The sequence below is a fragment of the Leucoraja erinacea genome, unplaced genomic scaffold (genome assembly GCF_028641065.1).
Source record: "Leucoraja erinacea ecotype New England unplaced genomic scaffold, Leri_hhj_1 Leri_250S, whole genome shotgun sequence".
NCBI lineage: Eukaryota > Metazoa > Chordata > Chondrichthyes > Rajiformes > Rajidae > Leucoraja > Leucoraja erinaceus.
In genome coordinates, this window is record NW_026576151.1 from 133,551 (window position 1) to 147,253 (window position 13,703).

Sequence of the window (13,703 nt, forward strand, 5' to 3'; positions counted from 1 at the left end):
GAGGTTGCATTTTGGGAAGTCTAACATGGACAGGACCTACATAGTGAATGGTAGGGCTCTGGGGAGTGTTGTAGAGCAGAGGGATCTAGGAGTGCAGGTGCATGGTTCCTTGAAGGTGGAGTCGCAGGTAGATAAGGTGGTCAAAAAGGCTTTTGGCACAGTGGCCTTCATTAGTCAGAGTATTGAGTATAGAAGTTGAGAGGTTATGTGGCAGTTGTATAAGATGTCGGCGAGGTCCAATTTAGAGTATTGTGTTCAAACCAGAGGGAGAGAAAGGGTGACCAAGGCATGGCAGGGAGGCTGTGGAAAGGACAGGGATTGCAGCCCAGTGGACACAGCCACAGGTGGTGTGACTAACAAATGACATTGGTGCTTACATACAGATCCAATGAATGACTGAATGAATAAAGGAATTAATACTTATTGTCACATATGACAAGTCGTAGTGAATTTCTTTGACTGCATACCCGAGGTATATAAAGAGTGGCCACATAAAGGACGCTGACAATGTTACACAGTATCTGTGCCAGGTCCCCCTTTGTTCTCCCCTCCCCTTCCCTCACAGCTGTGGAAATAGGAGAGAGAGTGTAGATGGCTAGTGCATGTGCCTTTAACACAGTGACCTCACTACCCCTAACCACTCCCCTCCTTAGGTGTATAATTGCATGCTCCCACCCTTGGCTCTCTCTCTCTAGCTCCGGTGACAGACCACGTACAGCTAGAGCAGTAATGTTGTGAACAGTTAATAAAGCTATAGTTAAGACAATGAGTTGTTGAGACTTCTTTACATGGTGTCACAGCTGTGACTCCGCGCCTCCTGTTTGCCGGTTTTCTTTTATTTTTCTGCCCCAGTACCCTAACCCTGATTCCTTCACTCGTGCCATGGCCAACTCTTGCCGCAAGCCCGACGCGCTTGTCTTTGACGAGGACATTGCCCATCGCTGGGATGTCTTCCGACGTGATTTTCAGCATTATGTCACCATCGCCCACCCTGCTGCCACTGCTGAGACGCGAGCCTCTCTACTCCTCAACTTGGCCGGTCCCGACGCCCTGGAACGGTCCGAGTCGTTTGTGTATGCTGCTGGTGAAGATGCCCGTGACCCGGTATGTCTCATTGCTAAGTTCACTGCCTTGTGTGACGTTCCCACCAACTGTATTCTGGAGCGTTTCAAAATGTTTAGCCGACGGCAAAACCCTGACGAGTCGGTGAATAACTATATCGCCGCTTTGAGGCACCTGGCTCGGCGTTGCCGCCTGGATGCCCTAACCCCCGAACAGGTGACCCGTGACATCCTTGTATACGGCCTCCGTGATGCTAAACTGAGAGCAGAACTTCTCAGGAAGCCTGAACTGTCTCTGGAGGAGGCTCTGCACGCCTCCCGCATGGCTGAGGCTGTCGCCTCTACCTTGCCGCCCGATGACCATGCTGTCAACTTTGCCTCTGCCGCCGGCCGGCGGCGGGACGTTGCCCCGCGGCGGCAACAGGGTCCAACCCCACCCAAGTCCGGCGTCGCTCGCCGCTGCCCCAACTGCAACTTTGCCACCCATCAGTTCAATGTGTGCCCTGCCCTGGGGAAGACCTGCAATTTCTGCAGAAAGCTGAACCATTTTTCTGCAGCCTGCCGAGCCCGCGGGAATCCAGCCCCCACTTTTCGGAGAGTGCAGGTCAACCTTGCTCAAGCTGATAGCGTGCCTGGCTCCGAGCCCCTGCCTGATGATCTCACCCTTTCTGATACCAGTTCCTCCCAAGGGGAGGCCAGCGTGTTTTCGCTTCTGGACTCTCATGCTTTGGTTGCAAACCCCTCGGTCCGTGTGACCGTCAATGGTACGACCTTTCTCAGCGAAGATTGATACTGGTGCTTTTACGAATATTATGTCAACAAGCCTGTTTCGTCAAATAAGGTCTGGTGAGAAAGTGTCTGCTGCCCACTCCCGCCTGCATGCATATGGGGGAGCCGTACTCGTTCCCGTGGGAAAGACAACCCTGCACTGCAAGGTCCTGGAGGCCTCTCGGCCCCTCACCTTCTACCTGCTAGACTCCGACAACGTAACCCTGCTGGGCGCCCGAGCATGCCAGGACCTCGGTTTGGTCTCCTTTCACCGTGACATCCACCAGGTGCGGACCCTCATGGACCCCCTGCGTGAATACCCTGACCGCTTCGATGACAGGCTGGGCAAGCTGCCCAGCTGCTACAAGATTGCTGTCGACTCCAGCATAGAGCCTGTGATCCGCCCGCCACACCGCGTCTCCTTCGCCATGAAGGACAAGGTGAAGTCTGCGTTACTGAACATGGTCTCCATGGGCATCCTGAAAGAGGTGAGCGAGCCCACCCGGTGGGTCTCCACCATGGTGGTGGCGGCGAAGAAGGACAAATCTGAGATTCGCATTTGTATTAACCCCAAGGACCTGAACCTGGCCATCAAGCGCCCGCACTACCCGATGCGCACAGTAGAGGACGTCGCCGCACAGGTCGGCCCGGCCACTGTTTTTTCGGTCCTCGATGCCAAGAGCTCTTTCTGGCAGATACCGTTAGATGAACGATCCTCCTACCTGACGACTTTCAGCACGCCTTTCGGACGGTTTCGATTTTTGCGCATGCCATTCGGCATCAACTCTGCCAGCGAGGTGTTCCAACGGACCATGGAGCAGCTGTTCGCTGGTCTGCCGTGTGCCATCATAGTTGACGACATCCTGGTCTATGGCAAGGATGTGGCTGAACACGACCTGAACCTCCGTAAAGTCCTAGATCGGGCCCGGGACATTAACCTGAAACTAAACCCGAAGAAATGCCGATTCCGCGTTAAAGAAGTCACTTACGTGGGCCACGTCTTTACCGCCTCGGGGCTGAAGCCCGACCCGGAGAAAACTGCTGCCGTCTCTGGAATGTCCCCTCCCACCGATGTGCCCGCTCTGCAGCGTTTCCTGGGCATGGTGAATTACCTGGGGAAGTTTATCCCTGACCTCAGTGAGCTGAGTGCGCCCCTGAGGGAGCTCATCAAAAAGGACACTGCCTGGGCTTGGTTCCCGCAACACCAACGCGCCTTCGACGTCCTGAAGTCCCGGCTGATCAGTACCCCCACCCTCAAGTTTTTTGACCTGCAGCACCCCATCGTCCTCACCTGCGACGCTTCCAAGTTTGGTTTAGGTGCCGCTTGCCTGCAGCTCCACGATGGCCGACAGCTGCCTGTGTCCTATGCGTCCCGCACCATGACCCCTGCCGAGCAGTGCTACGCTCAGATTGAGAAAGAGCTCCTTGCGGTGGTGTTTGCTTGCTCGAGGTTCAAGGACTACATTCTGGGCAACACCTTCACGATTGCGACCGACCACCAGCCGCTGGTGACCATTCTTAACAAGCCGATCCACGCTGCTTCCTCCAGGCTGCAGCGCATGATGCTGCAGCTGCAACGGTTTACCTTTACTATCGTATATCGAAAAGGCAAAGACATGTTCGTTGCCGACACGCTGTCCCGCGCCCCACTGCCGTCCTCTGCACGCCACCCCTACGAGTCGTCGGACCTAATGGTGCTTAATGTCAACTTTGTGCCTTCGCAGCAGATGCAGTCCTTCATTTCCCACACTGCCAAGGATCCAGCCCTGCAGCTACTATCCGACATCATCATCCAGGGTTGGCCTGAACGCCGTTCATCCTTGCCGGCCAGTGTAGTCCCGTATTTCCTGGTCCGCGATGAACTCGTCCTGCACGACGGCGTGGTGGTTAAGGGGCACAAGGTCGTGGTGCCCGAAGCTCTGCGGATCGCCTATTTTAAATCTGCCCACAACGGTCACCCTGGGGCCGAGGCCACTCTGTCCAGTGCCCAGGGCCAGTTTTACTGGCCCAGCATGGCCCACGACATCCGGGAGTGGGTCTCTGCTTGCCCTTCGTGCAACAGCCTGGCTCCACATCAACAACGTCAGCCGCTGCTGCAACAACCTGCCCCTGATCTCCCCTGGACGGCGGTCGCCACTGACATTTTCGAGTGGCGTGGCAAGCACTTCCTGGTCCTCGTTGACTCTTATTCTAACTGGTTTGAGGTCGACCAACTCCACTCTCTCTCCTCCTCAGCTGTCATCGGGAGGCTGCGTCGCCACTTTGCCACTTTCGGCTCCCCTGCTCGCCTCCAATCTGACAACGGCAGCCAGTTCACCAGCGCCGAGTTCCAGCGTTTCGCTTCTCAATGGAACTTCAAACATTTTACCAGCAGCCCTGAGTACCCGCAAAGCAACGGCCTGGCGGAACGTGCTGTCCGCAGTGCTAAGGGTTTGCTGGAGCACTGTCGGCTGTCCAAGTCGGACTTTCACCTGGCCCTCCTCAATCTCCGCAACATCTCCCGCGACCCTGCCCTGGGCTCGCCGGCTCAGCGCCTGATGGCTCGAAAGACTCGCCCCCCTCTCCCTGTTGCCCAACAGTCCCTTACTCCCACCGTTCTCCGGCCCGCTACTGTCCAGGAGCGTATTGCCGCAAAACACGACGTGCAGAAGCGCTCCCACGACCACTCCTGCCGCCCCCTGCCGCGTCTCTTTCCCGGCCAAGTCGTCCGGATGCAGACTGCCTCTGGCTACTCCAAACTCGCCACGGTGGTCGGCGATGCCGGTTTACCCCGGTCTTACTTGGTTGACCACGACGGCGTCATCTATCGCCGCTCCTGCCAGCATCTGCTGCTCGTTAACGAGCCCCCACCTCCGCCTGCTGCTCCCTTCTCCCCTCCCTTGTCCGATACAACTCCTGCCGTTCCGCGGATGCCCCGGTCCCTGCCTTCTCCGTTGCTTCAGCCGCCTTCTCCACCTCCCAGCCCTCGTTCTCCCTCCACCCCGCCGGCGGCTGTGTCCGTGCCTGCTCAACTGTCTTCGCCTGCCGCTTCTCCCCCTGTTTCCCCGGTTCGCTCGCCTGCCCCGGCTCCGCCCGCTATTGTTCCTGCAGGGGGAGGAGGTGGCAAGCATCGCACCCGGTCTGGCAGGCTGGTTAAGCCGCCTGTCCGATATGGGGATTTTGTTTAGCTCTGTAATCATTGTGTGCCTGCTTGTAGCGCATGAGACGTGGTCGTTCAGTCACTAGTATATTGCTTTGTTCTAAGAGGAAGGATGTAGATGGCTAGTGCATGTGCCTTTAACATAGTGACCTCACTACCCCTAACCACTCCCCTCCTTAGGTGTATAATTGCATGCTCCCACCCTTGGCTCTCTCTCTCTAGCTCCGGTGACAGACCACGTACAGCTAGAGCAGTAATGTTGTGAACAGTTAATAAAGCTATAGTTAAGACAATGAGTTGTTGAGACTTCTTTACAGAGAGTACCAACCAACCATGATGAAACCACTAAAATGTGATGGTCATTGTTATTCATAAATTATAGTGGTGCAGCGGGTAGAGCTGCTGCCTCACAGTGTCAGAGACCCGTGTTTGATCCTGCCTATGGGTGCTCTCTTTATGGGGTTTGTATGTTCTCACCGTGACCGTGTGGGTTTTATCAGGTGATCCAGTTTCCTCTCACACTTCAAATTTTGCAGGTTTGTAGATTAATTTGCTTCTGTAAATTTCCCCTGGTCTAAGGAACTGGGTGATCGATGGTTGGTGTGGACTCAATGGGCCAAAGGGCCTGTTTTCCCACTGAATCTCTAAACTAAACTAAATTAAACTGCGTTAAAGCAGATAAGCAGAGCCTGTATCGGTGCGTGGGTCCATCGTGTTGTGGCCGTTGTGGAAACTTGGTTCCGAGATGAACATGACGGGCAGCTCAACATTCTGAGCTTTCCATGTTTCAGATGTGGTAGAGAGGGGGGTAAAAGAGGTGGAGGTGTTGCTGTACTAATCAGGGAGACTGTTACGGTGGCACAGACAGGACTGATTAGAGGGATCATTCACTCAGGCAATAGGGGTAGAAGTTAGACGTAAGAAAGGTGCCACGGGATCGTACTATAGGTGCCCCAATAGCAAGCGGGAGATCGAAGAACAGACATGGAGACAGATTTGTGAAAGATGCCAAAATGACAGGGTTGTCTTAGTGGGTGACTTTAACCTCCCCAATATTGACTGGGACTTGCTCAGTGCCAAAGGCAGAGACGGTGCAGAATGTTGTGAGGTGTATCCAAGATGGTCTCTTGACACCGCCTGCGGAAAGTCCAATCCAAGAAGGGTTTGTGTTGGACCTTGTGTTGGGAAATGAGCCTGGCCAGGTGACTGGTGTTTCAGTGGAAGGACATTTTAGGGAGAGTCTTAAGATTGTTTTGAACAGGGAGAAGGCCAGATCTTGCGGGAAGGTTCTAAACTGGAGTGAGGCAAAGTAGAACAATATTAGGCAGGAGCTCAGAAGTCCACATCTGACATGTGGGAGTCATTCAAAGGCCATGTACAATGACTTGGACGTAAACATAGATGGGTTGGTTTGTAAGTTTACAGTTGACACCAATATATCTGGGGGGGTGGAATGTGAGGAAATGCTGACAAACTATACAATGGAAGAAGAATCAGCTGGAGAAATGGGTGGATGACATTTAAAATGAGCAAGTGTGATGTGTTGTCCTTTGCGAAGTCGTAGATAAAGGGAACATGTACAATTAATGGCATGACCCTGAACAACATTGACATGCAGAGGGATCTTGGAGTTCAAGTCCATAACTCCATGAAAGTGATACCACAAGTAGATAGTGACAAAAAAAAGGCATATGGTGTGCTTGCTTACATAGGTCAGGGTATTGAGAGTTAGATAGTCAGATATTTTTAAGGCAGAGATAGACAAATTTGTGATAAGAACGGGTATCAAGGGTTATGGGGAGAAGGTAGAAAATGGGATTAGGAGAGCAGGGATCAGCCATGATTGAATGGCAGAGTAGACTCAATGGGCCGAATGGCCTCATTATACACCTATAAAGTGAACATGATGCTGATTTATCGGGCTTTGCTCAGTCTGCATTTCAAGTTGAATGTGCAGCGCTGGTCACCCCTTTACAGGGAGGATGTGGAGGCTTTGGAAAAGGTTCAGAAGAGGTTTAACAGAATGATGCCGGATTTGGGGGCATTGCTGAGGAAATGGGGGACCGGTAGCTGGAAGATGTTGGGACTTTTCCTTACGTTCTGCTTCATTTTGACGGTGCTCGAATGGTGGAAATGTTAACTGAAACCCCTAGTTTTAAATGTACAAAGAATTATAGCTGATCTAAGCTCCATGGGAAAAGGTGGTGTTCTTTGTTGTGGGTCAGATATCATCAGAATACAAAAATAGAAACTAATAATCAAAGCAGTAAAGTGGATAACACTTTATTATTCTGAAGAATATTTCAGTAGGACAAGATCATTCTTTTCAGCAACAATCTAGAAGTCCCTCATGCGCCTGAAAGACCCGATGGTGGAGTTGAATCCGCCCCAGTCATTGTATCTCCTGTACTCCCCGGGTCTCATGAAGTACTGTCGGCCTCTGTAGTTGGCTTGTTCATAGAAGATCCAGTAACCATCCATCACGTGGCAGGAGTGAATGTCACGGTAACGGAAATGATCGTAGACGGAGGGACAGTCGTCCATGAATTCCATCATCTGTCCTCCAAAGTCAGGCCTCTCGTAAATCTTCATCCTGTAGTTGCCTCCTCGGTACTGGAATAGAAAGAAAATGGTAATTGTCTTGATGCTACATCTGGATCAATGTCTAGAAAGAAGCAGCAGACCAGCAAGCTCTATTGATGCAAATAGCATTTGATCGCTGAAGTATATTACTCATACGATGAGCTGGAGAAACAGTGAGCAGTCGAGAACACCAAATAAATGCATCTAAATCTGGTAATACTTAGCAGCACAGGCAGCGTCTGTGGAGGGAGAAGCAATTCATACGTTCATAAGTTGGACGTGCCAATTGAAGCTATTCAGCCCATCGAGTCTAGTCTGCCATCCAATCATGGCTGATCTACCTTTCCGTCTCAACCTCAGTCTCCTTCCTTCTCCACACAACTGCTGTCGTTCACATTACTTTTCAGAAGTGGGAGAAGGATCCCACTACATGGGGTACCAGTATGTCCTGAACAGGGGGGAAGTCTGTCCAAAGCAAGCGCTGTCTGCGGAGGGCACTCAGCATCGCCAAGGACTGCTCTCACCCCAACCATGGACTGTTTACCCTCCTACCATCGGGAGGCGCTACAGGTCTCTCCGTTGCCGAACCAGCAGGTCGAGGAACAGCTTCTTTCCGGCGGCTGTCACTCTACTCAACAATGTACCTCGGTGTGACTGCCAATCACCACCCCCCCCCCCCCCCCCCCCCCCCCCCCAGACACTTATTATTATTTATTCAAATCGTTTGCTATGTCGCTCTTCCAGGGAGATGCTAAATGCATTTCGTTGTCTCTGTACTGTACACTGACAATGACAATTAAAATTGAATCTGAATCTGAATCTTGAATCTGAACCTGATCGAGCAACTATAGCGAATATCTGTGAGAGGACGGCACTCAACATAGGCTGGGTGGTTGAAGTGATGGTGCCACTAGGTGATGGGGGTGAAGGAGTGAGGATGTAAACAGAAGGAGATGAGAGAGAAAAAATCATGTTGCAACTGTGAGATATCGATGGCTGGAAATCTGAAGCGAAAAAATGCTAAAGAATCCAACAGATCAGGTGGTGTCTTTTTGAAGAAGAAAACGTGGAATCATTATCTTCAGTTCAAGAACATTTATTCAAAGTTGCTTGTTCCGAGAGGGACTGGTTATTAGAAATTGAAATTAGAATATGAAGACAGACACAAAATGTTGGAGTAACTCTGCGGGACAGGTAGCATCTCTGGATAGAAGGACTGGGTGACGTTCCGGGTCGAGACCCTTCTTCAGACCGAGAGTCAACGGACAGGGAGACAAAGAAATAAGGAAGGGTAAGGTGTGAAAACAAGACATCAAAGGGGATAAGGCTCAAGGAAAACGAGGACTTGATCTTTGTTAGCTAGGGGGAGGTGACAACAGAGCATACAGAGATAAAATTTAATTAGGAGGACAGTCAGACTGGTTGGAGAATTAAGAAGGGGGGGGGGGGAGGGATGGAGAGAGAGGGAAAGCACGGGATTACTTGAATTTGGAGAAGTCAATATTCATACCATTGTTCAAGTGAAATATGAGGTGCTGTTCCTTCAATTTGTGCTGGGCCTCACTCTGACAATGGAGGAGGCCCAGGAGAGAATGGTCAGTATGTGAATGGGAGGAAGAGTTAACGTGTTTAGCAATTGGGAGATGACCTGTAAATTATGCTTTAATGTTCTGTAAAATAATTCACCTATCAGTTTGGCATATTTAATTACTGTGAGCCAATTGGATGATTTTATTAAACTTTAGAGTTCTGTGCAGCAAACCTTATCGGTGCATTTTAGATATGATTAATTTTGTTCCAAAGAACAAAACTTTAAACCACATTGCAAACTTAGATACATCACTTCCAAATGTAACGTCCTTACAAAAACATCCAAAAACCTACCACAGTCGGTCAAGAGAAATTAAACATCAAACAATGCTCTTTTCTACTCTTCATTCAGGATAAAACACAAAAAACTAAAAAGAACTCACATGTGGGTAGCTGCGACAGGACCTGATGTTGTCATTGAATCCCATCCAGCGCTGGTAGTCAGGATACTCCCCCCTGTTCAGGACATACTGGTACCCCATGTAGTTGGGTTTCTCGTACGCCACCCACCAGTCACTCTCCACACGGATGGAGTTACAGCGGCTGAAGTAAGGGGACAGGTCGGCACAGTCGGTGCTGCACTCATAGTGCCGGCCCTGGAAGTTCCTGTCCTCGTAGAAGATGATCTGCGGAGAGAAATCGTTTTTAAATTGATAGATTCTCATAATAGGAAATATTCACCAACAAATTCTAATACTGTCTAATGAACTAAATTGCCATTACCTTTCCCATTTTGAGCTCACAGTTGGCCTGGTAACTGACTGTGTGTAGCACTGTCTCACACAGCTAGGTATTTATACGCTGGGCAGAAAGCTTCACTAGGCTATACTTTTGTTATTCTAATGATTCAGGATTGAAATTCAGCAGATACCAATGAAGCCCATGGAAGAGTTTATTGTAGAAAAACTGTTGAAAGACACCTGATGTGTCCATCAGGACTCTTTCTATTTTGCTGTTGTGTCACTCTAATTGTTGTTTGAGTAAAAGCAGTTTTGGACAATGACTAGTCCATATTATCTTGTGTGGTGCTTTGTGTCAAACTGCAACGTCTCATGGGCAACCTTTGGACTAGATGTTGATAAGTGGCAAGTGCCCACCACACCAAACAAAACCTTGCCAATTCATATTTCCTGATTTAAGAATTCAGATTTGGTTCTTGAACCAAAGATAAACACAAAAAGCTGGAATAACTCAGCAGGTCAGACATCATCTCTGGAGTCTGAGGAAGGGCCTCGACCCAAAACATCACCTATTCCTTTTCTCCACAGATGCTGCCTGTCCCGCTGAGTTACTCTTTGGTTCAAACCATCATCCACAGTTCTTTCCTCCACAGGGGAACTTCTTGAACCAACCCACACAAACTGAACTATACCTTGACTATGGAATATTGTGGATCACCTCTTGCACTACCACAAACTTAAGTGTAATTTGTGCATGATTGATGTTGTTTTGTGTGTTATCCGAGTCCATGAGCCTGTGATGCTGCTGCAAGCAAGATATTTATTGTATCTTATTATTGGAATAACTTAACTCACGCACAGTGATTAAGATCCTAAGATTTTTATTGGCATTACAGCATAGGTAACTTCATCCTAACACATAACACATGACTGGGGAAGAAAGGGAACAGAGGCTTTCTATTAAACTAGTGGGTGGAGCTACAGTATGACTTATTACATGAGTGACACTGTTCTACATCCTCCCTCTTAAAGAATTAAATGTCAGTACAAAACCATTGATTAAATAAAGCATGCATAGCAATTGATAATAAGCTGGAGGAAAGTCTAACATAGCCCAGGTACTTCACAGTAGGCTTGCAAGCACGACCAGCACATGTGCGATATAAACCATCTCCGTTTCTCGCCACCGGGGACAGAGTCATTGGTATGACCTGTGGCAGAGATTGAAACAGCATTCCCGGTGAATTTAGCACAGGCGGAGGAGGTGTTGCCATTGGCAGATTAGCCGTTTCAGAAGTGGGTTGTTGTGTTGGTACAGGCGGACCGATGCTGCTGGATGTGGACGGAAGTTTACTTGTACGGTGGGGATAATAAGAAGGTGGAGCCGGCTCATTTACAGACAGGATATGTTGTCTGTTACGTCTGTAGATGCCGCCATCAGCACTGACCAAATATGAACGTGGCTCAGAGGCAGTTCCAGGAATTACACTGATATGGTTATGACTTTTGTCAGTTTGCAAATGAACCACCTGCCCCTTGGTTAATGGTGGCAGTGGCCTGCATGTCTTGTCATACCACTGTTCTTGAATGTCACGCTTTTGCTGCAGCCTGGACTGGACTTCCGATGGTGGGACCACCTGCAGGATCATTGCCTGATCTGCCACAGGCACCGTGGCTCGGTTCTGCCTTGACAATAAATGTTGAGCAGGTGAACCCAGTATTGGGTCACGGGAGATGTTGCGCAAGTTGAGCACGTCCAGGTACACGTCGGAATTAGCTCTGTGGGATCATTCCATGAGCTGTTTGGCACTCTTGACAACCCGTTCAGCTGGTCCATTCAACTGTGGACATTCAGGGCTGCTGGTGATGTGGACAAAAGCCCAGAGTGCAGCAAACTCCTTGAAGTGTTGCCTGGTAAATTATGCAAGGAGCTCCGTGGTCTGCAAAATGGCGAGCAAGCTTTAAAACTACCCCGCGAGAAGTGGGGCTGCTAAGAAAATAGATGTCAAACCAGCCGGAATACGAGTCGACAAGTACCAGGTACTGCTTGCCATGCCACTCAAATATGTCAGTTGACACTGTAGACCATGGGAGGGCAGGAGCCGGGTGTGAGAGAAGTGGTTGCTTTTGTTGATGAGGTTCTAATCTGTTACACACTGCCACATTCTCAAGGATGTATTCAACCATACCAGGCCAGTAAAGCATGTTTTTTGCTCGTAGGACAGTGGCTTCAGCGCCTGGATGTCCAGCATGGACAGCATTAAAATACTTGTTCTATAGCAAAACAAGGACTACAACCTTGTGGCATTTTACGATAATACCATCTTATAGTACTAGTTCATCACGGATGGCAAAGTAGGGCCAAAATGGAAGCGGTAGATTGTAATGCTAGTCAGGCCAGCTGCACTTAATGACGGAGGCGAGCAACTGTAAGGTACTGTCAGCAGCAGTGTGGGCAACTAGGTCCTCCACACAGGACGAGGGAATAAAAGACACGATCATTATCACAAAGCCGTCAGCCGGTGAGGGCCGACCCTCACAGGCCTTTCGGGGAGCACGGGAGAGGGTGTCAGCCAGGTGCATATTCTTGCCACGTTTGTAGGTCAGAGCAATGTCATACATTTTGTAGTTGAAGCAACATCCACTGTAGGCGTCCTGGAGAGGCATGAATCGGTTTGTTAAAGATGCTGACCAGGGGTTAGTGGTCAGTTTCCATCATGACCGTATGTCCGAAGATAAAGTCATTAAACTTCTTGTTTGCGAAAACAACTGCTAGCAGCTCCTTTTCAGTTTCAGCATAGGGTTGTCAGTCATGGTGCACGAGGCATAGGATTAAAATAATCGGGAGTAGGGGCACAAGACTTTGAACGCCCTCTGCTGTTGCTCGTGCCATGCCCAAACAGTGTCTTTGTGGGTAAGCTGGCACAGCGGGGCTGAGATTTCACTGAAATTCGGAATAAATTTACCCAGGTAGTTTACCATGCCAAGGAATCTCTGCAGACGAAGCAGGTCTGTGGGTGCTGGTAACTCGTTGATAGTAATGGTTTTCGCCGGATCAGTTTTTAGGCCATCTTTAGTGAACACATGGCCTGCGTAATTCACCTCACTTATACTCTATTTGCATTTTTGATGGTTTAACGAGGTTAATTGGATTGGCGCGGTCCAGGAACTTTGTTAGATTAACATTGTGCTCTTGGATAGTTCATCCAGCAACAAGGATATCATGTACTACACTGGAGCATGTGTAACCTGCAAACAATTGTTCCATAGCCCGTTAAAATACTTCACTAGCAGAGCTTATGCCAAAAGGCATGCAAAGGAATCTGTATTGCCCAATTTATTCCTCACTAAGGACGCCTTCAGCGGATGTTGCTGCAACTTCAAAAGTCTGACATTGCTCTGACCTACAAACATGGTAAGGACATGCATCTGGCTGACAATGTCTCTCGTGTGCACCCAGAAAGACCTGCGAGGATCCGCCCTCACCGGCTGATGACTTTATAACAATGACTGTGACTTTCCATTAAGTTAGTACATAACTCACATAACTGTCGGAATTTGCGTAACAAGCAGTCGGGGTCCTGGATGGATTCAGCGGGAGCGATCTGGACACCAGCCAGGTCAAACCTATCTGGTTTATAATGAAATCTTCTGGAATGCCAAGCAGCTTCTGTGCCTGCTTGGTTAAGGAGGATTGAGGCACGAACACCTGGAGCAGCAGCCTGGTGAGCAGCTTCGATGTAAATGGTGAAATCTTCTTCAAATATGCGCCACCGTTCTACGAGGTCTTCATCAAACATCGGGATCTCTGGTTTTCAGAGAGTAGCAGCCATAGTAAAACATATACTGGACAAAAAAACCCAAACTAAACTAAAAGCAATA

At 49.4% G+C, this 13,703-nt stretch overlaps 1 pseudogene; it reads right to left on the minus strand.

Annotated features, from left to right (window-relative positions):
- Positions 1-5,289: 5,289 nt before the first annotated feature.
- LOC129716502 (gamma-crystallin S-1-like) lies at positions 5,290-13,621 on the minus strand (annotated as a pseudogene).
- Between the last annotated feature and the right edge of the window lie 82 nt (positions 13,622-13,703).